Source organism: Anabrus simplex, chromosome 1 (genome assembly GCF_040414725.1).
Source record: "Anabrus simplex isolate iqAnaSimp1 chromosome 1, ASM4041472v1, whole genome shotgun sequence".
Taxonomy (NCBI): Eukaryota; Metazoa; Arthropoda; class Insecta; order Orthoptera; family Tettigoniidae; genus Anabrus; species Anabrus simplex.
Window position 1 is genome coordinate 1,225,816,881 of NC_090265.1, and position 22,472 is coordinate 1,225,839,352.

The following is a 22,472-nucleotide window of genomic DNA, read 5'->3' on the forward strand; positions in this document are numbered from 1 at the left end:
ACGTGAGATTGCTGTAATTAGACAACAGTCGCGGACCTAGATATCATTACGTTGCCTACGTAAAACGTAAATCTGATGTATGGCATTTCGATAGCTATGGAGACTCACCCCCTCCATTTGAGTTCATACGGTATTTCGGAAGCAGTGCAGACATTGTTTACAATAAAAACAGTGTTAAAAAATCAATGATCGCTTGTGCGTGGGATTATTTCTATTTTTTCTTATATCAAACCTGGACAGTAGACAAAGAGCATCAGTGTGCACGTGATGATCAACGGTGTAAGAACGTTCGGACCTGAAACAACCGCGTACTTTAATCCACCGATCGAACTCGGACAACTGCCACATAGTCTTGGACTTGTGTCGTTTGAAACCTACCGTACATTAAAATCTGTAATGTGCGTGATGGCGAAAAAAAAGTTCTATTACGATGAGTATGTGTTAACGCTACCATCAATCAGTTATTCAGTAGACGATATTCATGACTACATTGAAAGTACGTTAATTGAACAGTTTATTGAAGAGAGTTTTAGTAATAACTACAATTTCTCAATTACTGTGAGCAACATTTGTTATTTAGTAATCATTCAAGATTGACTTCAAATCACAACCTGATTCGATTTGAACATTGCCTGGATTTTCACCAAGAGATCTCATACCGAACGTACGTTACGAGTCGATCAATCTATAACACTCTTCGATGATCATCATGTAAACATTACTTGTAATATTATTACAGTCTTGAATGGTAATCAAGAACATTCACACGTCCTGCACGACTTTATTATTACAGAGCAAGGTGGTTATACCCCTTTCAGACCTGAAAGAAAACTGGAGGTGTGAATTTTTGTTTGTACGTCAAGAACTGACTAAAATGACCCTCAAACACATATTAATAGTTTATTTTCCAAATAAAAACTAACATCCGAAAAACAGGACCCACACAATTGTGCGTATCAAAATTCAAAACCTCGTTGTATCACGTACGGTGGTGTAGCTTCAAAATTTACGTTCACTAACCAATGTACACACTTCATTGAATATATTCCGGTATTCAGTAAAGCTTCGAGATTAATATAAACGCAGTAAATAAATACTTACTTTCGGCACTACTGCTTCCTGCCATCTCGCCGATCAACTGTGCTTTTTAAACTCTTCTTCCTTCGCCCTGGCGGTCAAGCGCATACTAAAATCAATTGAAATACACGCCACGTGTCCTGCACAATCACTGCAGTCCGGTGTAGCGCCCAAAAAACATCAAATACGGTCAGGGATAACTAAAATACGAACCCGCACAATTGTGCGTACTCGGTCTGAAAGGGATACTATTCGTGAGAAACCGTCCGTAGTTCTTTATCTTCATGTGTCTGTAAAACACATTAGTAACATCACTCTTAGGCTTGTGAATAAACATAATCAGCTTATTAATTTAGATCGACACAGGTACATAGCTTACAAATTTCGTCTTAAATCAGTATAAAAATCTATAAAACACGGTGTACATTCCGGAGACATACTACGTGTTTAAGAAGACTCAACGAGTTAACAGATGATCATAAGCATATTCCCCAAGATTTAGGTTATACGCTACAATAACAAAGTGGAAGAAAAGCTAGACATTAAGAACACAGTAGAAACTTATGAAGGAGTAGTACGAAGTGAGCTTCATTCTTATCAACCTTTTACGTTTGGACTCAATAACAATGGTGAGATACGCTTTATTATTAATCAAAAAGATCTATACACCCTACCACACGAAAGCTACCTCTATATTGAAAGACGCGTAGATAAGACAGATGGAAGTGGACCAAGCACACCTCAACTAAACAACCATGGTCTAGTTATCTCTTCTTTGAAGAGCGTTGTTAAGTAAATAATATGAAAATAGAGATTGAAATTAAACTCTACCCTTCTTATAGCGATGAAGAAAGTAATCTTTTACGGATGGCAGCATGGTGTCCGAATGCTAATAACAACTGGATGATTAATCAGAACGGTACTTTTTCAGGTAGGTTACAATTAAAACGTATTATCTGCTTAGCAGATGATTTTAGACTATTTAATCAACGCAAAACAAGAGCTAATTCTAATCCGTGATCGAAGTGATTACAATTCTCTTAAAGCAGCAGAAACACCAGTAGACTCGAAAATTATACTTTATCGTATATTATGGAGGATTCCACATGTAGCATTATCTGATCGAAAAGACATCGATTGCTCAAGATTGTAGAACATGATACACAATCACCTAATCGTTTTCGGACTTGGGAGCTGCATGAATATCCTGTATTGCCACCTACAAATAAGCATAGCTGGGCACTTGCTATTTTCTTTACGTCGCACCGACACAGATATGTCTTATGGCGACGATGGGATGGGAAAGGCCTAGGAAGTGGAAGGAAGCGGCCGTGGCCTTAATTAAGGTACAGCCCCGGCATTTGCCTGGTGTGAAAATGGGAAACCACGGAAAACCATCTTCAGGGCTGCCGACAGTGGGGCTCGAACCCACGATCTCCCGATTACTGGATACTGGCCGCACTTAAGCGACTGCAGCTATCGAGCTCGGTAGCTGGGCATTTAAAATGTCACGTTTTACTGAAAAGCCATTGTATATCATTTGTGGTTTTCAAACCCATCGTAAATTCAACCAGGAGAAAGATAGCTCACAGTTTGATCTCTGTAAATTAAGAAATACTATACTGTATCTCAACGGAATTACGTATACATACGAAAACATAGACACTAATTTTGAGAAAAATAAATTTGGGTTGCTCTACGACATGTTTTTTAAATTCATCATATTATCATAAAGAAGATCGTCCGCTGTTTTCGCCAGAATAATTTAAAAATTAAGCACCGATTGTAGTTATAGACTGCTCTTATCATGAAGAATCTATAAATTAATCTCCTGTCGATATTCGTTTAAAATTTGAAACATCTGAAAACATTCCTGCTAACACAACATCCTATTGTCTTATTATTCATATGAGTGATGTCACCTTCGACTAACGAATATTGTTACAAAACTATAAATATGGATAGCCCTTTATCATTGATAAATAGTGTGTGCTTCTTCACCGTAAATTATAGAAAAGAAAGAAGCAAAAGACTACACGGTTACAGACAATCGTCTTGATAACAAACAAATCGGTGAATGTGCACCCTTTCCACCTACCAGTGTAACTAATATGCAATATCTTATTTCCCTCACACAAGTAAGTGACGATATTAAGATGTCCTATAAACATAGAACCTTATATCAGATGCCAAAACAACCGATTCAATGTTTACCACCAGGATTTTTATCTACGTACGCTGCTCCTTTCGTAGATGCTGTTTGGGACATTCTTCCTCTCCACAGTAAGATGTCAATCGATGTAGCTTAATGCAGATCATGTCGAGGTCATTACAAGCATCGAGACAGAATTGGTTGGGATGATTGGGATGGACCTAATCCGAAGATTTTAAACTATACGCAGTAAATGGATGAAATTTTTCCCTCCTTCACAATACCTGACAATAATTCAGAAACGAACAAAACACATGAATAACATCAAGGTAATAACTGCATTGGCTTATTTGTAAAGCTTAACATACATAGTATAATATATTTAAAAGCTTAATTTTATAAACAATAAATATTTTGTTTAATTTGAATGTTGCAGGAATACAATTTTGGAAGCATGCTACCCCTTCGCAGGGAGCTATTAAGGAGTACTGCAAAATTGTCGGCAGGGTACCAAAGACTATTTTATAACCGGTAGTAGATTGTTTAGTTTTGTAAATAATTACACAATAAATGTTTAATTAAATTCAAAATGTTCTAATTATTACATCCCCTTCGCCTCCTTACACCCATCGAAAAGATTCACACTTATACCATCTACAAAGGCTTAAGTTTTCTAGTGAGTAACATTGATAACGAACATTCTAACATGCATAACCATGTTGACATAATCGCTCAATGTTATAAGAGAATGGTCTAAAACTGGAGCCAAACGAGGAGGGAAGGGCGTCTTACCGTAAAACTGTGTCAAAAGAGGAGGAGGAGGAGGAGTACAGTACTAGGATAACAATAAGGAGAGAATGGCATCTAGCAGTAAAAATAGGCCGCATTAGGAGGAGAGCAGGGCATCTGACCGTCAAACTGGGCCAGATAAGGAAGAGGGATGACATCTGACCGTAGCAGTAGTAAGGTTAGGCCCCTCCATGATAATGAGGAGGGAAGGGCATCTAGCCATAAAACTAGATCAGATCAGGAGGAGGAAAGTGCATCAGTCTGTAAAACTGGGCCCAAGATGCCGACTGTGAGGATAGTCCCTCCAGAGTGGCGCCTGTGACGAGGGAAGGGCATCTGTTCGTAAAACCTGATCCAAGATGGCGACTGTTAGGTTGGGTCTCTCCAAAATGGCGTCTGTGAGGAGGGAAGGGCACCTGACCTTAAAACTGTGTCCAAAGATTTTACTATATAGTTAGGCCCCAAAATGGTGGCTGTGAGAAGGGAAGGACATCTGACCGTAAAACTGCGCCCAAGGTGGCGACTGTGTGGTTAATCCCTCCAAAATGGCGACTGTGACGAGGGAAGGGCATCTGACCGTAAAAGTGGGCCCAAGATGGCGACTATGTAGTTAGGCCATTCCAAAATGGTGGCTGTGACGAGGGAAGGTCATCTGACCGTACATATGGGTCCAAGATGGCGACTGTGATTTTAGGCTTGCTCTCTTAGGCTAATCCTCATTGTCCTACTACTCAAGATGCGTCGAGAAGGGCACCTGGCTGTAAAATAGGCCCTGTGGGGTTAGGCGCCTCCAAGATGGCGTCGGGAAAAGCATCTGGCAGTTAAACTACGCCCTGTGAGGTTGGGAAGGGTGTATGGCGGTAAAACTAGGCCCTGTGAGGTTAGGCCCCTCCAAGATGGCGTCTGTAAGTTTAGGCTTGCTCTCTTACGCAAAATGCACGAATCCGCAATGCCCCATTACTCAACTCTTGGTGAATGACCTCGGACCTCCGTACCCCAACTGCTAGGGGTCAACGACCTCATGGGAAAATGCTGATTCAGCACCCATTATTTTAGAACTGGCCTTGCCCTATTGAAAAAATTCCAGAAGACTGGAAATGTGCACTAATTTATCCACTCCCCAAGAAAGGGGGTAAAACAGATATAAGCAATTACAGAGGGATTTCGTCTACAAAATTTTCTTCACAGTCCTATTAAATATATTAGAAAAACAAACCGACCACCTCGTTGGAGAATATCAGGCAGGTTTTCGAAAGGGCAGGTCATGCCCAGAACAAATCTTAAACCTAAAATCTATTTTAAAACAAAAGAAACAATTATCTTTTTGACTTCAAAACAGCTTATGATTCAATAGACCAACAGACTCTATTCAACATACTTGAGGAATTTCAAGTCGGCAGAATAACAAGGGGATTGATCAAGCAAACTCTTAACAGGCACAACAGAGAAAGTGAAATTTTAGGAGAAATTTCAGAGTCATCCGAAATTACAGCAGGGTTCAGACAAGGCGATCGATTATCACTACTACTATTCAACCTAATTCTGGGAAAATTGGTTCGAGATTGGAAAAATGAAACTAAAGGGATCAGTATTAGTAGACTTCTCACAAACGAAATTCACCCTAATTGCCTCTCTTTTGCAGATGACATGCCAATCCTCTCCAACAAAAAATAAGAAGCACTGTAGTCCGTAGAAAACTTTATGAAATAGCGGCAAGAACATGTCTACAAATTTCATATGTAAAGACAAAGTATATGGAAGGTCCAAAATCAGGATTTAACGACCATCCTCTATTCACTAGATATGGGAAAATCTTCCAAGCAGGTGAATTCAAATACTTAAGTGAAATTAAACAACCGAACGGGATAAACCAGCAAACAAACAAAGAAAGAATTACAAAACAATAAAAAGCATACACAATTGTCTAGAGCAGATACAACCAACAATCTATATTCCAAACGGCAAAATTACGACATTAAATTCAGTTGTCAAACTAGAAGCCCTTTATGCATCAGAAACTCTGATAATTAGTGGCAGATCACAAACAAAACACATCGAAAAACGGGAGAGGAAAATTCTCATGAAAATTCGAGGAAATAAATGCGAAAATGGTATTTGGATGAAAAGAAAATCAGAGGAAATCCATCAGGTAACAAAAATCATAGACATCATTATAAAAAGAAGATAAAAATTCTACGGTCACCTGATCAGGATGGAGAAAAATAGCCTAACGAAGAAAATACTAAATATCACAGTATCTCTCAAAATTATAACTGGCTCTAGAAATAAACTAAGATCTCCAGGAAATTGGTGCAAATGAAGAAATATTGCAGGGAAGAAAAAATTCAGAAATCTCATAAACAAACACAAATTCGCTGATCAGCCTAACAGGCAAGATACAGGATGGACGGAAGAACGCAGAAAGAAGCACAGCGAAAGGGTGAAGAGGTTTAGGGAAGAGAAGAAGAAGCGTTGTGCTAAATAAGTTCATACGTGCTCCTTAGTTTGCCATAACGAATCAAAAGGAAAGGTTAAAATTTTGCTATTTTTCCACCCTCCGCAATGAAGGTTGATTCAGGACTATGCTCTAATGTTTTGCGGAGTACAGCGCGTGTAGGGATGAGAGATAGTTCAGGAGAGATTGTACTAGTTACAGCTTTGTTAGACTCTGTGAGTTAGGTATGGTTTATGACTTCTGAACTTGTCAAAAAGCTTCGCATCCGTACAAGGGCTTGTCGTCTACCTGTTGTTGGTGTTGGCAATGCGAATGTGTCGCCTGTAAGCTTCATATGTAACCGTATTTTGTTCTCTAATATCTCAGGTTGTACATTGAAATTGAACTGCACAGTTGTGAACACAATCACAAGTCCACTCCCTGCGCAGGAAAGACATTGTTCCAATTGGGTTATTCCTCATGATATTATTTTGAGTGATAGGACATTAAATCAGCCTTCTACTGTTGACATCTGGTTAGGAGTTGATGTCTACTATGAAATTATTTCTTCTAATAATTTGCATAACAAAAATTATACCGCCTTATTGGATACGGAATTTGGTTGGGTATTGTCAGGCATATTCCCTGAGTCGTGCATTAAGCATAGTGCCAAGACTCGTCGTGCCAATCTTATAAAACTTGACTCTATTGACACTAAACTCCAAAGGTTCTGGGAGCTTGACGAACTTCATCAACCAGTTCTTACAACCGAAGGAAGGACTTGTGAAGACCACTTTATGAATAATGTTCAAAGAGATGATTCTGGTAGTTTTGTTGTCAAACTTCCTATTACTGCTGAATTGTCACTTGTATCTGAGTCTAAGCATAATGCTGTTAGAAGGCTCAAACAGATTTAAAATAAATTTGCTAGACTTCCAGACCTGAAAAAGCATTATGAAGTTTTCATGCATGAATACAGTGAAATGTGTCACATGGAAATTGCACCTACCGTGACTTCTAACTTATGTTTTTACATGTCTCATCATTGTGTGCTCAAGGATTCTAGCACTACAACCAAGTTGAGAGTTGTCTTTAACGGAAGTTGCGAATCATAAAATGGAATAGCATTGTAACCGTCCAGGCTTCTCCAGCCCTACTAATTTAATGTAATATCATTTTACGCGATATCATTTGATATCAAGTTTATCCGCCATCGGCAATTATTCGTAATAACATATTTATTCTACGTCAAGCATTTGTAAATAAGGTTTTTGCAATCATATTGTACATATTATAACATCATTTATTATTATTATTATATTATGAAAGATAGGAATATATTGTGCCATTTCACTGTTATAAGAAGTTCCGTCCGTAAGAAGGACAAAGATGGAGTCCAGGTCTCCGAGAATAATTAACGTCAAAGTGTCTGACGATACCGCGAGCGAAAGCAAAAGTATTTACCACAGGCGCTAGAGAAAGGAATTTAGATCCAGAAGGCAGTGAAAAAGAACGAATGTGAAGATTGTTACTAACAATTATTTAAAAAAATAAGAAAACGAGATTGAATTGCTACTTCTAAACCAGAGTCGAAGACGGAAAGCAACTACGTCAGAATTAAAGAAGGTATCGACAAGAGATAATTTCAGCAGAAGCAAGGAGCAGATTTATTGGAAGCTGCGTCGCAGATCAAGCAGAAGATTTTTAATTTCGTTCCGCGAACTTTAAGATACGTGGAAATTCAAGCATAAACTACGACAAGTTTACGTCACGGCAGTCTCTGCTGACGTATTACTCGATATCACCCAAGTTAAAGAACTACAGAAGTGGGAATCCTATAATAACTCCTGGAAAGATAAAGGAGAAAAATCTGTTCATTTCAAGTCATAGAATTATACTACCCCAAGATTATTATTTGTCAAGTAGATCAACTCTTTCAAAGGAAGCAATCTTTTGCGTTAAGCAGATTATCACAGTTGTTCATGATGGCAATGCTAATTGATTCTGTTTATTATTCTATTCCAACTAGTCCAGAAATGAGCAAAATGTTCTAAGAAGATGATAGGCCAGACTGCCCAAATGGGTGCCGTCGGATGACGTTGTCTGCCGAGAGATGACTAAGCCCAGAGGAGAATTATGCCAGTATTTCCCATTCACCTAGGGAAGTAAAAAGAGGCGTGTCCCTATGTCCTGTCAGCTGGACATATGCCGACGACTGGAGCTGCTGAATTCAGATAAGTCTTGTTTTTAAATTAATGTAGTGATGTTTTATATTCATATGTGGGTATAATACAATTTGTTAAGTTATTCCGTGCGAAATAATGAAGCGACGAAAGTAATGTATTGAATTAGATCAAAGGTGGTTAGGTAATCTTCGTATATGAATGACAAATCCATAGATAGGTAGTCAATCAGTGATGAAAGCCTACGTTCGAGATGTGATCCATGTAGTGTGAAATACTGAGTTCGTTAAGGTGATAGTGAATTGTATACTATGTCAAAGAGAGACTTAGGTACGCGTGTACGTTGGTTATGACCAAAGAATGTCAAGTTAGGAACCAGCAGTAGGATATGTCTGCCAAATAGATAGATGTGTTTACAATAATTTAAGTTTATGACGGAATTAAGGTCATAATGTCGTGAAATATGTCCATGAGCCGTGATTAAAATAAGAAATGCCACGATTAAATGGAGTGGATACGTATTTAGTAAAGGAGACGGGATATATGTTTGGAAGTATAATAATGATTATTTTAAGAGAAGTTGATATGAGATTGATAATTTAGAATGGTGGTAGTTATTGATTCTTCGCGAATATGAGCACAGTGATGTAGTAGTGGACTTAATGGTTTCAAGTTGAGTTTGTACTAAGTGGAAATGAATATGTAGCATTTATATGTACTATTTCTTTTACGAGCAAGCATGAGAAAGTTCACAGATGATTGAAATGACACCTGTTGGTTAGCGTGCGTACTTGGTAGTACCAATGAAGTCTCAGTTAGGAGGATGAACCAAACACATCCACTATGTCACGTTTTTTTTTCTAATTATAATCTATCCTCAAGCGAAAGGACGTGTAGTAATTTCTTAGGCAACACCCTATCACTGATGACTGACTGTAGATGTATAAGTTGTATCTTATGATCGAGTCTTCGCACAATGCAGACCACATTAGCTAGTATACTTCAGAAGAAACTAGCAGAGTAGTCGTTAGAATATATAAAGTCGCACGTATGTTCAATTATAAATAATGAGAAGATTCAGATTTTAGAATAGTATACGGAACCTACTGGTACTTGTTGAACCATTTATTAAAAATACATTAATTTAGAAGAAGACTTATCAATATTCACGCAGAAGAGGAAAAAAGCATGAATATTCAGAATTGTAAATCAGTTGTTTATAGAAATATTAGGGAAATATCCTCCCAGGTTGATATTTATAGGTATCTATTGATATGTTGTGAGAGATAGGAATAACTATATGTCAGCAGATTAATATGAGCTCCGAGTGAGAGCCAGCAATTAACTCAAAACTTCATAGGCAACAGAGGAGAATTCCAATTCATGAGATATGGTTGTAGGCCTAAAATGCGTCCTGAATATCTTGAAACCGCCCTCAATCTACACTTTAGCTTGTAAGGTATTATACTGTAAATATTTTTCTTTGCTAGGGTGCACCCACACATGTTTTAATTACCAAAACATATTTTAATTTAGTTGCTTCAGTCTATTAATTTTTTAAACTTTATTTCGATTTAATCATTTCTTTACAAATCTAAGATGGTGAGTTTGACATCTTTGAACTTATAATTTTTAATTTGTTAATTACGAGCTGAGTTATAGTAATGTTCAGTTAAATAATTGGTTATACGGACTTCAATAATTTGCTGTATACACTGACTGACAGAGCAAATGCAACACCAAGGAGGAGTGGTTCGAACGGGATGAAAGTTGGGGAAAAAAACAGAATCGGCACGGAAGAATAATTGATGTTTATTTCAAACTGATATGCAGGTTACACAATGCGCACGGCATCGACTCAGTAGGATGTAGGACCACCGCGAGCGGCGATGCACGCAGAAACACGTCGAGGTACAGAGTCAATAAGAGTGCGGATGGTGTCCTGAGGGATGGTTCTCCATTCTCTGTGAACCATTTGCCACAGTTGGTCGTCCGTACGAGGTTGGGGCAGAGTTTGCAAACGGCGTCCAATGAGATCCCACACGTGTTCGATTGGTGAGAGATCCGGAGATTACGCTGGCCACGGAAGCATCTGTACACCTCGTAGAGCCTGTTGGGAGATGCGAGCAGTGTGTGGGCGGGCATTATCCTGCTGAAACAGAGCATTGGGCAGCCCCTGAAGGTACGGGAGTGCCACCGGCCACAGCACATGCTGCACGTAGCGGTGGGCATTTAACGTGCCTTGAATACGCACTAGAGGTGACGTGGAATCATACGCAATAGCGCCCCAAACCATGATGCCGCGTTGTCTAGCGGTAGGGCGCTCCACAGTTACTGCCGGATTTGACCTTTCTCCCCGCCGACGCCACACTCGTCTGCGGTGACTATCACTGACAGAACAGAAGCGTGACTCATCGGAGAACACGACGTTCCGCCATTCCCTCATCCAAGTCGCTCTAGCCCGGCACCATGCCAGGCGTGCAAGTCTATGCTGTGGAGTCAATGGTAGTCTTCTGAGCGGACGCCGGGAGTGCAGGCCTCCTTCAACCAATCGACGGGAAATTGTTCTGGTCGATATTGGAACAGCCAGGGTATCTTGCACATGCTGAAGAATGGCGGTTGACGTGGCGTGCGGGGCTGCCACCGCTTGGCGGCGGATGCGCCGATCCTCGCGTGCTGACGTCACTCGGGCTGCGCCTGGACCCCTCGCACGTGCCACATGTCCCTGCGCCAACCATCTTCGCCACAGGCGCTGCACCGTGGACACATCCCTATGGGTATCGGCTGCGATTTGACGAAGCGACCAACCTGCCCTTCTCAGCCCGATCACCATACCCCTCGTAAAGTCGTCTGTCTGCTGGAAATGCCTCCGTTGACAGCGGCCTGGCATTCTTAGTTATACACGTGTCCTGTGGCACACGACAACACGTTCTACAATGACTGTCGGCTGAGAAATCACGGTACGAAGTGGGCCATTCGCCAACGCCGTGTCCCATTTATCGTTCGCTACGTGCGCAGCACAGCGGCGCATTTCACATCATGAGCATACCTCAGTGACGTCAGTCTACCCTGCAATTGGCATAAAGTTCTGACCACTACTTCTTGGTGTTGCATTTGCTCTGTCAGTCAGTGTATTACATTCCGTCCTTGATTTTTTGGGTCAGTCAAGATTTAAGCACTTAGTGCAATAGATTTCAATAGATTCATTTTTAAAATGACTAACTCAAATAGCATTTCTTATATAATGCATAGTGGGTGCCGGACGAGTCAATTACCGGCAGATTCAAGATGAACGTCGCTTGCATGTATTTTACCCGATACTGACATTTCTTCGATTTCTCCTTACGCCAGAAATGTGGATGCGTTAATTGAAATATTGGTATGGAGAGAGGCTAAGAGAGGAAGTAAAATAATTGATTATGCAGTCGGGTAGAAGAAGTAGATGGAATTAGGAAATTAAAGCAATGCTCGCCAAAGATAGATGAGATAATCAAGTGATCATGCAGTTTCCTCTATCAGAAATTATTTAGGGAGGATAGCATAATGTTCGACCTTTGGATTGAAACAAATATGTAATAAATAAGATATGTAAAACTTATATCATTCTTTCAATGTGTATCGTAGCGTAGAGACTTAGATTTAAGTGGATGAATGCTGCAACATCTTGGTAACATTCAATAAGTAACGTATGAGAGTTGTATCTATGTGTAATTTAAGATTTCTTTGGCTCCGCATGACATGTCTTTCTCATATTCGGAACTCATAACCCAAATGATAGATTATGTTGGTCAGAAGAATCGTAATTAAGCTAGTCTGGATCTTATGCGTCCTCTCAGGGAGCGGAGACGGTGCAATATTATATATTGGATTTGGTTAATATGTTGAAATATAGTTATTGTCATTTCATCTCATATTTGCGTATACGGAAACGGTTATTCTTGAGCGTGGAAAATTACATGACTCACTGGGTTTAATTCATGAGCCAAGGCTAGTAAACAGCGACCCGCGCGCGAGGCTTGCAAGCTGGTCAGCTACATCATCGACACGCCTACTGGACTTGTCAAGAAAGAAGAGAAGGGGAGTTGATAAATCGATGTACGAATCTGATACTTCGTTGTATATGAGTTTTGAGATTGAACTGTTACCAAGAGTGGGGGTGAGCCCGAATATATAGAGATTCTCACCACGAGAACGGCACCTAACAACCTAAGTACTATTTCTGCTGAGAACCTAACTAACTTCTACTGTGAACATCTACTGTGAACGACGTTATTGATTTTTGTACAGTGTGTTATCGCTTCGATACAGTACTGAGCTGCGGTTATGTTATCGGATCTGCGTGAGACGAAACAAGCTTATGGCTTGTGTGATATTCAGTAAATATTGTGGACGAAGAACTATGTTTAGTTCAAGTCTACGGAATTTGGTACAAGTCTGTACCGTGTAAATAGTATAGCTCAGTTGGATTGAGATTTCTACTAATATGGAAAAATTCATATCTCGGAATTTTCTCCTCATACGATCAATGCTGATCAGTTTTTACAAGTATAGGGCCAATGTCTAATTTTAGAGACTAGGCAATTAGGGAGTGCTAGTCCAGATAGCCCGTACCATATCAGAGAAGGAAGGAGGGATGCCCATGGAGCCAATTCTACATCGAGAAGAAGAGAACGAGTAACCACGGAAACCCGATGACTTCAACGAAAGCTGCAATTGGTGAGCTTCAATTAGATAAAGCAAGCAATTAGTAAATTCAGTAAAGTAAATTCTAAATCCCTCCACGCTTTAAGGAACTTTTCCGATTCATCTCATTTTTTGGTATATTAAATTCATTTGTATTTTATATTGCCTTAATTTTCTTTCTTAAGCGATACTTAATGGTTAATTATTTAAAATACTACCATTGTGATTATGGAATGTTAATTGTTTCTATTTGCGTGGCAATTTGCGGCCAAGCCACATATAGTTTTTTTGAGATTCATGTGTCCCAAGGTAATAACTTTCATCTCCCCAAGTGTCTTGATGAGGAGAGCAAACAGTTACAGCATTGAATTCCCTGTTATCGCATCGTCTTACTATTCAGCCTGACGTGCTATATATTGTTTTAAAGTTCAAAACCTAATTTGTTGCTCTTTAAGCTGACGTTACTAAGATGTACTGAAGTGTGATAATGCATCCTGACCACAGAAATCTTCAGAAAATTGTTTGGCGTGAATCTACTGATGAAGGGATCAAGGAATACCGTCTTACTACTGTTACATACGATACAAGTTCTGCCCCATTTCTTGCTACGAGATGTCTAGTTCAAATTGCTTATGAACACAAATAATGTCACCCCACTGCATCAGAGATCATTCGCTCTTGTTTTTATGTTGACAACCTTCAGATAAAGAGGCTAATGAGCTTCAATCAGAAATTTCTTCTGTGCGTGATAGTGCACATTGACACCTTAAAATGTGGACGCCTAATTTTCCATAAGCCCTTGCCAATGTACCTGTAGAGGATAGAGAAATTTTGTCACCTTGTAACCTCACTAAGGATGAAGCTATTAAATCATTAGGTATTGTGTGGCATGCTAGGTATGATGACTTTCTGTTTCAAATAAATTTGAAGAAAGAATCCAAGGAAGTCACTAAGAGAAGCATTCCCACTACCATTGCTTCTATATTTGACCCTTTGAATTGTTAGAATATGCCGTGGTTAAGTGCAATCTGTTCCTGCAGTCTCTTTGGATACTGAAAATCGATTGGGATGATCCGTTAGAACTTTCATTTGAAATTATTGAAATTTTGAATGCTATCTGGAGTGAGCTCCCCTTGCTTAATGAACTCAGAGTGCAGAGAAAGGTAAAAGGTTATTGAAATCCATGCCCTTTCTGGCGCTTAAGAAGATGCCTATGTTGCTTGTGTGTATGTTAGCACAGTATCAGATAATGATGAGGTATCAGTGATACTGTTGACTTCCAAATAGAGAGTTCCTCCATTGAAACAGAAATATATTTATCCCTTAGAGCTTTATGCTGCTCTATTGTTTTTTCGATTTATGAGTAAGATCAGTGAATCTCTAAAATTGCACATTCCTTTCTCCATATACCGATGGACCCACAGCACGATAGTTCTCGTTTGGTTATACAAACCCGCCAATTGTTGGAAAAAAATTTGTTGACAATAGTGTTGTTGAAATTCAGTCCCTCGCTTCAGTATCAGGTTGAAGACATGTACCTACCCACAGCAATACAGCTGACCACTTGTCTCGAGGTGTTTTGCCCTCACAAATGCTTTCCTTGATGTATGTTATGTTTGCATGACCCCTTTTGGGTGCACAAATTGTCCCCAGTGTATCCTGATTTTGTTGACGGTAGTATGCCATCTGCTGCGAATTCAGAATCGAAACCCTTTTTGAGAGTCCTGCTAGTTAATGTACAGCCTCCAAAGTTGGAGAAATTTTCTTCCTTTCTCAAACTGAAGCGAGTTTATAGCTATGGGTTGTTGAAAGTTCGTGGTCGTCTCATGAAATCTCGGTTGAAATACACAGTTCCAAACAATTAGGGGAACATGTTTTGTAACGCCTGGTATGTGAACGTTAATTTGGTAGTTTAGGTTCCAATGGTCGTACAGCGTACCTTAAGGCCTTAGCTACTAAGGGTGTGTCAAATCGAAGTATATTTTGTAGATGTTGTATGTTTCGTTTATTTTCCATTCATTTGTCTGTGATAGTGTATAAGGCACTTGACATTGATTTTGAATGTTGAGATCCCTCAAGGTAGGGAATGTGATGTGGCTTTTGTGTTGGCAACTCGTCTGCTGCATTTCATTTTGTCATTCTCATAATTGGCAACGCGCTGTCGCGTCCTTTATTATTGGCAGACTGAACACGGCGATCGGCAGCAATATAATATTGGTGTATCTCTAATTGTACATATGTATAAATATCTGGCGTTTATTTATTTATTCATGTGCAATAAATATGTTATAGCACCTTCTGAGTGATGTGCTGTATCTGCTCGTTTTGGGCAGTTTAGTCCTCCATCAGACTTTTTTCAATATTGTACTTGTGCGCCTATGGAAATGAACTGTTATGTGCGTCCGATATGTTGGTTCGTCGGTCGCAACATAAGCTATTTAAGGAAAATAAGGACGTTTTATTCCGACAGTTGGTGGTTAAGGGGTTGAAAAAATGTTAATACCCCTAACACAGTGTTTGATTCCCACACATTCCACAAATCTAGAGAGCAGCAAATTGACACATACATGCTATAATATAAGCAAATTAGAAGGAAGAACGAAGATGTTTTATTCCGAAATGTTGTGATTAAATGAGCGAAGGGTGCTGAATTTTGGCGTATGATATCCTTATAATCTACTAAGGAAAAAGTAAAGATGTCTTATTCCGAAGTCTTGCGATAAACGGTGTGAAATCTGGATAACCACGTAAAACACAACATCCACTCCCAACAAAAGTGCAAGGCTGAAATTGCAGTGGTTTATTATAAGCTAATTAAGTAAAGTGAGGTTGTTTAGTTCCGATATTTTGTGATAAATAAAATATAATGCATTATCCCATGCGAAGAACGAGCATTCCGGCAGTAATATTAGAAATGAAATGACGCCTCTTTGTCTACGTTCTGAAACGATATCATGTTAAACTACTAGGAGGAATTTAAAAGAAATGTTATACTAACATTATTAAATGATTTTACAAATGACTGTATTTCATTTCAAAATATTTACGAAATTATTTGCAAAAATTCGCATGATTGTTTAAAATAAAATAGCATTATTAATTACGAATATGCTTAATCATCAAACAGAGGTATAGAACTAAGCTCTCCGTTAGTACGTCCCTGCATTTTGCTCTATGATACCATATAGTGATTTATTCTCCGGAAAATTACAGTTACATAAATGAGTACCAAATGATTGCTTACAGGTGGCGGACTTTGCTCTATGATGCAGCATAGCAATTTACAGTTTAGAATGAGTATTGAATGATTGCCTTCAGACGTATCATCTTGACTCTGTTTATTCCAAACTATACAGACTTCGTGTTAGTCATAGATTGGATTACTGTATATACCATATTTTTGCCTTCCTCTTCGTTTTCTAACCTCAGTTCTATACATGAGTATCTGGAATAAGAATTGAGTGAATGCTTCCAGACGTATTTCCTTAAGTCTTTTTATTCCATTCAAACTTCGATAAGTTTGCAACATGAGCAACGTGATTGCGACCTTACATAATAAATTTAATAAGCTAACCAATTAAATAAGGGGAAAACGGTTGGTACCGCCTCTTAATAAAGGCCAACAAGTGTTCATAAAATTCAGTTTCCTACCGAAAATTGGGGTAATAACTCTTAATGGTTCTGCAGGAAACTTCCCTTTATTTGATAAAGCACGCGTTCCAGAGCACGCGCTAGCCGAACGCTGTCCGCAGTTTCTTGTAAATTACCGACTGAATACCAGAATGTGCGGAGGTTGATATAGGTTGAAGCATATGTTTGATTACGTCAATAATCTATACCGGCAGGAAACACATCGGATAGCAGGCGTCGATCTTAAACCCGCTGCTTTATTCATGGCCAGTTCTATGTGGCTACGTCAAAATTCAATAAAACAAATGATCTCGTTTTTCTTACTCCATATAGCTCAACCACTAACATATTGTACACAGAGGCCTTTGGAAATTAATTCACAAATTTGTCAGCTAAACTAATTTCCTCACCAGAGATTTTTAAAAAATGACAGCTTACAGGATGCTTACGAACAGAAGTCAGTGACATGGCCGACTGTCAGATGTCCACGAGGGGTATGTTCTGCTAATGCAATATCAGAATGCAGCATATGTATCGTTTTTAATACTAGATTAATTGAGATTCTTCGAAAAGCTCTCGAAAATGTCCTTCTCCCTGCACCTGGGATCTACTACATGTTGATCCCTGTGCAGTAGATAGGGGACTCCCTATAGGGATGATCTTCGGGTCCACGAACGGACAGGTAGCCCAATTCCTGGGGCCTTTAAAATGCTAGGACACTGTCTCTCGAGGAGTCATAAATATGGAGAGCCCAAACACAGGCGGTATGTACAAGTACCTCAGCGGTAACTATCGTGGAGTAGGAGACCTGCGGTGCAGTGTAGGAGACGGACGAGGCAACCCAATAACTGGGGTTTATAGACGAAAGGTACATGCACCAACTAGAAGCAAATATCATATAGGTAGCGTCTTTTCTCCATGTTAGGGTTGGCTATCGACAGCGTCTTTACCCCAGTTTAGGGGTGGGTGACCAGAAACGAGAGATGCGGCAGGGAAACCATTGTTATATTTCCCAAGGTTGTCATTATGGATAGAATAGAGCAGAGTCCCCTAGTCCTGGGCAGCCCTTAAGTGGGCAGGGGGTGCTATGAAACTCCCGGTCCAATGAAGTGATATCTAACATGAGATTAGCAATATGGTTTGTGAGGAGTTTGTTCATGGATGTTAAATTTGACAATGAAAGAAATGACAAGACTGATGTTCATGCAATAAGTGAACTATGATGGCCAGGCAGAGATATATGCAAAGGAGAAGATGAGAATTAGTATTACCTTGGCAGTCCTCAAACTGATAAAAGTCACCGTAATGGCAAAGCAGTATTTGTGAAGTCAGAAATTGTGAAACACATCAGCAATTTTGTTCCAGTATCAGTTCGTTTTAAGCTCTTACATTTACATGGCTACCCTTTTAAGGTCAGCATAATACAAGTATACGCCCCCACAGCAGATAAAAGATATGGTAATGAAGTGGAAAACTTATGCAAAGACTTGCAAAACATTATGAATACAACGACAAGTGATAATGTAAGGATAAAAATGGATTTCTATGCATATCTCGGAAAACGATAGTGTGGAGACTTGGTGAATTTTTGGGAACTTGGCGAATCCATTAATCGCGGAGACCGGTTGTATCGGTTTTGTTGTTCTTGTTGTTTGAGTCATCAGTCAACAGAGCGCCAGCTTATTCTTTGTTAACATTTTCATTTCTACGTAACTACTGAATGGTAAATCTGCTCTAATCTGTTTGTCATATTCATACCTTAGTCTACGTCTACCATTCCTACTGCCTACACTTCCTTCAAAAACTAACTGAACAAGTCCTGGGTGTCTTAAGATGTGTCCTATTATACTATCCCTTCCTCTCGTCAAGTTTGGCCAAATCGATCTCCTCTCACCAATTCGATTCAGTATCTCTTCATTCGTGAATCGATCTATTCATCTCACCCTCAGCATTCTTGGACAATAACTAGCTCAGAAAGAAAGAAAAAAGATTTTGAAATGTGGTGTTACAGAACTTGGTCTTCTCTTTCGAGATCCTGAGTCCCGTCTTGCTAGCGATCTTTTCTAGGAGGTTGATCAGTATGGCCGCTAACTCTAGGTTTTCTGAAAGCATCGCAAAATCGTCAGCAAAAGCCATGCATTTGACGTTGATTCCTCCTGATTTTCTTCCTTGATTTTCAAGTTTAGAATTCCAAATTCTCAAAAATCTTCTCCAGGAATTATTATTATTATTATTATTATTATTATTATTATTCCTTTCTCCAGCACTTTCTTTGTGGAGTCCCTGGAGCCACCCAGGCTTATTTTGGTTTCGGCCAGGGTTTAAGAACGTCTTGTAAATATTGATAGGAATATCTTAACACATGATAGACCTGGTTTCGAACCTCAGCCTTCCGGGTTTGGAAGTTACCATCGAAGCCACAGAACTAATTATGCCCCATATTATGATGATTAACACCTGTCTAAGTAGGTGCGAAGGAATATCAGTAACGTGTGCTCGTAATTTATTCAATTCCTACAAAAAGAATCGTATGCATTTTATTCCAGGAAAATATGATTTTTGTGTTTTGGCGAATGTTTCACCAGATGCCTAAACGAAATAAATGGCAAACTATTAGAATAAGTAATACACAGGCTTCAGAATTAAATTAGAATTACATTTCCTTATTTTCGGATTTGAGTGAATTCAGAATGTATAGGATACATACGTCGGAGGAAAGTCTAACAATTTTATCAGAGGGCACAATTATTATTATTAGCACTACAAGCCTACGTAACAGAAATATGGCACCGGACGTAAAGCTAACCTCTCTACCACACGGAGTACCGAGATTACGGGTAGTGGAGGCTTTTAACTATCACTCCTCCAAGGGCCATCGTGGCCTGTATAGAAATAACTTTCATTTACTATTGAAACTAATTGAACTTGGATATAGGACACTTTACTACCTTAGAGACATTGGGTGAGTCAAGAGAGATTTCCTTTTGAACTCATTTCTAGCCCAAAGGCATAAAGACTGGGATGTTGCTTTAGCTGTGGCTGTCTGGCATTGCTGGATACGATTGATTAATTTAGAGCTCACTCGAAAACACATATTTGTATTATATTATCACAACTACTTCCATCTAATACTTCTATACAGTTTACAACATTCTTTATGTAAATGAATGAAAATGGGCTATGAAAGAATTTTGAACAAAATATCGATAAGTTATATACATTCATTCTTTTATGTATCCCCTAAATGTACCAATTGCATGTTTAAAACTATGCAGATCCTGCACTGTACTGTATATGCCCGCAGGATGTTCTTACGCCATCCGCCACACATTGTCAAGTGATATTTGTATCTTCTCCTGCATGCTTGAATTTAAAAAGTAATGTTGGTTACTATGTTCGCGGATAGGAGTGTGTCAATGACACTCTTCAAAAAGAATATCAAACAAACTAGAAAAGAGAAATATAGTGAGAGTGGGCAGAATCACTTTATTGTTTCGGAAGAAGTGAGCAATTTTTATAGCTGAATGACACTTACCTTTCCTGGGTGAAACTATGCCTACGTTGAGTCGATGATTAGCAGTGGAGTATCTGGCCTCTGGGATGCGACTGACAATCAGAACAATCGTATTTTTATTCATAGTCACTGTTCGTTCATAATGAACACAAACTTCAGCGCGTGTTCCGCAGCTCTCCTCATGCATATTCTAACACCTATTCGACTGAATGACGAATGATGACCGTGCAAAACTGACCTCTCTACTATTATACTGCCGGCCCCATGGTGTAGGGGTACGTGCCTGACTCTTATCCGGAGGCCCCGGGTTCGATTCCCGGCCAGGTCAGGGATTTTTACCTGCACCTGAGGGCTGGTTCGACGTCCACTCAGCCTACGTGATTAGAATTGGGGAGCTATCTTACGGTGAGATAGAGGCCCCGGTCTTGAAAGCCAAGAATAACGGCCGAGAGGATTCGTCGTGCTAACAACACGACACCTCGCAATCTGCAGGCCTTCGGGCTGAGCAGTGGTCGCTTGGTAGACTAGGCCCTTCAAGGGCTGTAGTGCCATGGGGCTTGTTTGTTTGTTTGTTTGTTTGTTTGTTTGTTTACTATTATATTAACAGCGTGTTGGGACCGCTTGATCAGAGATATGTATTATCGACATATAAGTATGAAAACTCGTATGTCAGATAAAATTAATTTTACAAGTGAAACAAAAATATAGTTTATTTAGATTTCAAAGTCTCTCTCAATAGGTTTATTGATAATTATGTTTTAATATTTTAGAAGCATGCATGTACCGTCAACTTAAAACAATGTTTAATTCCCTTCGTGGTTTCCCATTTTCACACCAGGCAAATGCTGGGGCTGTACATTAATTAAGGCCACGGTCGCTGTCTTCCAAATCCTAGCCTTTTACCACTCTTCCGCCGCCGGATAATCTTTGATGCATCAGTGCGACGTTAAAAGAATAGCGAAACTATTTTTATAATTATCCTTTTGATGGACATGAATTGTTCAGGGTTACGAGGTTAGCATTATATTTCAATATATTTGCAGAGACTCAACTGTGACGCATATGGCATGAAAGATGGAAATAATTTAATTTTTACTTGAAATTACAGAAGGCCGTTTCGGTATCTCTGATGGTGAGTTTGAGGGCGACTGGCGGCACTGTTATAAACTTGAACACGCCAAAATGGGGAGTGATAATTCAAATCAGTACTGAGAACGTGTGCGTAGAGTTTCGTGAATGATGCCGCGGCGGATTGACCCTTACTGGGAGAGCTACATAACAGCCCTTTGTAATGTGCAAGAAGCGTGATTTATTGATATCAAAGAACAGGATCAGTGCTGTATTGAATAAAAGAAGGCAAAGTCCGAGTGGGCTTAATTCCAGAGGGGAAAAGAATAGGCAAATCTACGACGAGCCACCTGCCGTAGACCAGAAGTGGTGAGGAAAGTGAAGGCCCTTGTCCCAGGTGTTGACCCTGCCACCCCCCCCCCGCCACCCCCCCCGCCACCCCCCTCCCATAAGGGGATGTCGCACGTAAGTTAGGGGTGTCTGTTTTAACAGTTAACACCACAAACAACAAGGACCTGCAAGCTCTTGCCTCGTCATATTTCGGAATGTCGCACTAACGCAAGGAACAGATAGAAAAAGGTGGTGTTATTAGACGAAGCATATGTGTACCTTAGTGACTGTAACAAATCCAGCTCGATTTTACCACCAACCTAGGGAAAATAAATAAATAAATAAATAAATAAATAAATAAATAAATAAATAAATAAATAAATAAACATTGTATAAACAATGTCAGGAAAGTTTTCCAATGGATTTCATGATCATCGCTGGGTTCCGCTACAATGGCAAGTTAACTATTCGCCGTATCGCTAATAATGTGAAGGTGAACTCTACATACCATCAGCAAGAGGTTTTAAGACCCATTTACAACACAAATATCCCAGCACTGTATGGGAAGGCGAAAAATCAGATAGGGGTACATCAAGATAAAGCATCCAGCCA

The 22,472-nt window shown here is 39.5% G+C and overlaps 1 protein-coding gene across 4 annotated transcripts in view; it reads right to left on the reverse strand.

Annotated features, from left to right (window-relative positions):
- The window catches only part of LOC136858213 (very long chain fatty acid elongase 7), a 163,414-nt gene extending 142,812 nt beyond the window's left edge, over window positions 1–20,602 (reverse strand). For all 4 annotated transcript variants that reach the window (XM_068225452.1, XM_068225450.1, XM_068225451.1 and 1 more), the window contains exon 1: window positions 20,484–20,602. The gene's annotated coding sequence lies outside the window, so the exon portion shown is untranslated. The remainder of the gene's footprint in view (window positions 1–20,483) is intronic.
- Between the last annotated feature and the right edge of the window lie 1,870 nt (window positions 20,603–22,472).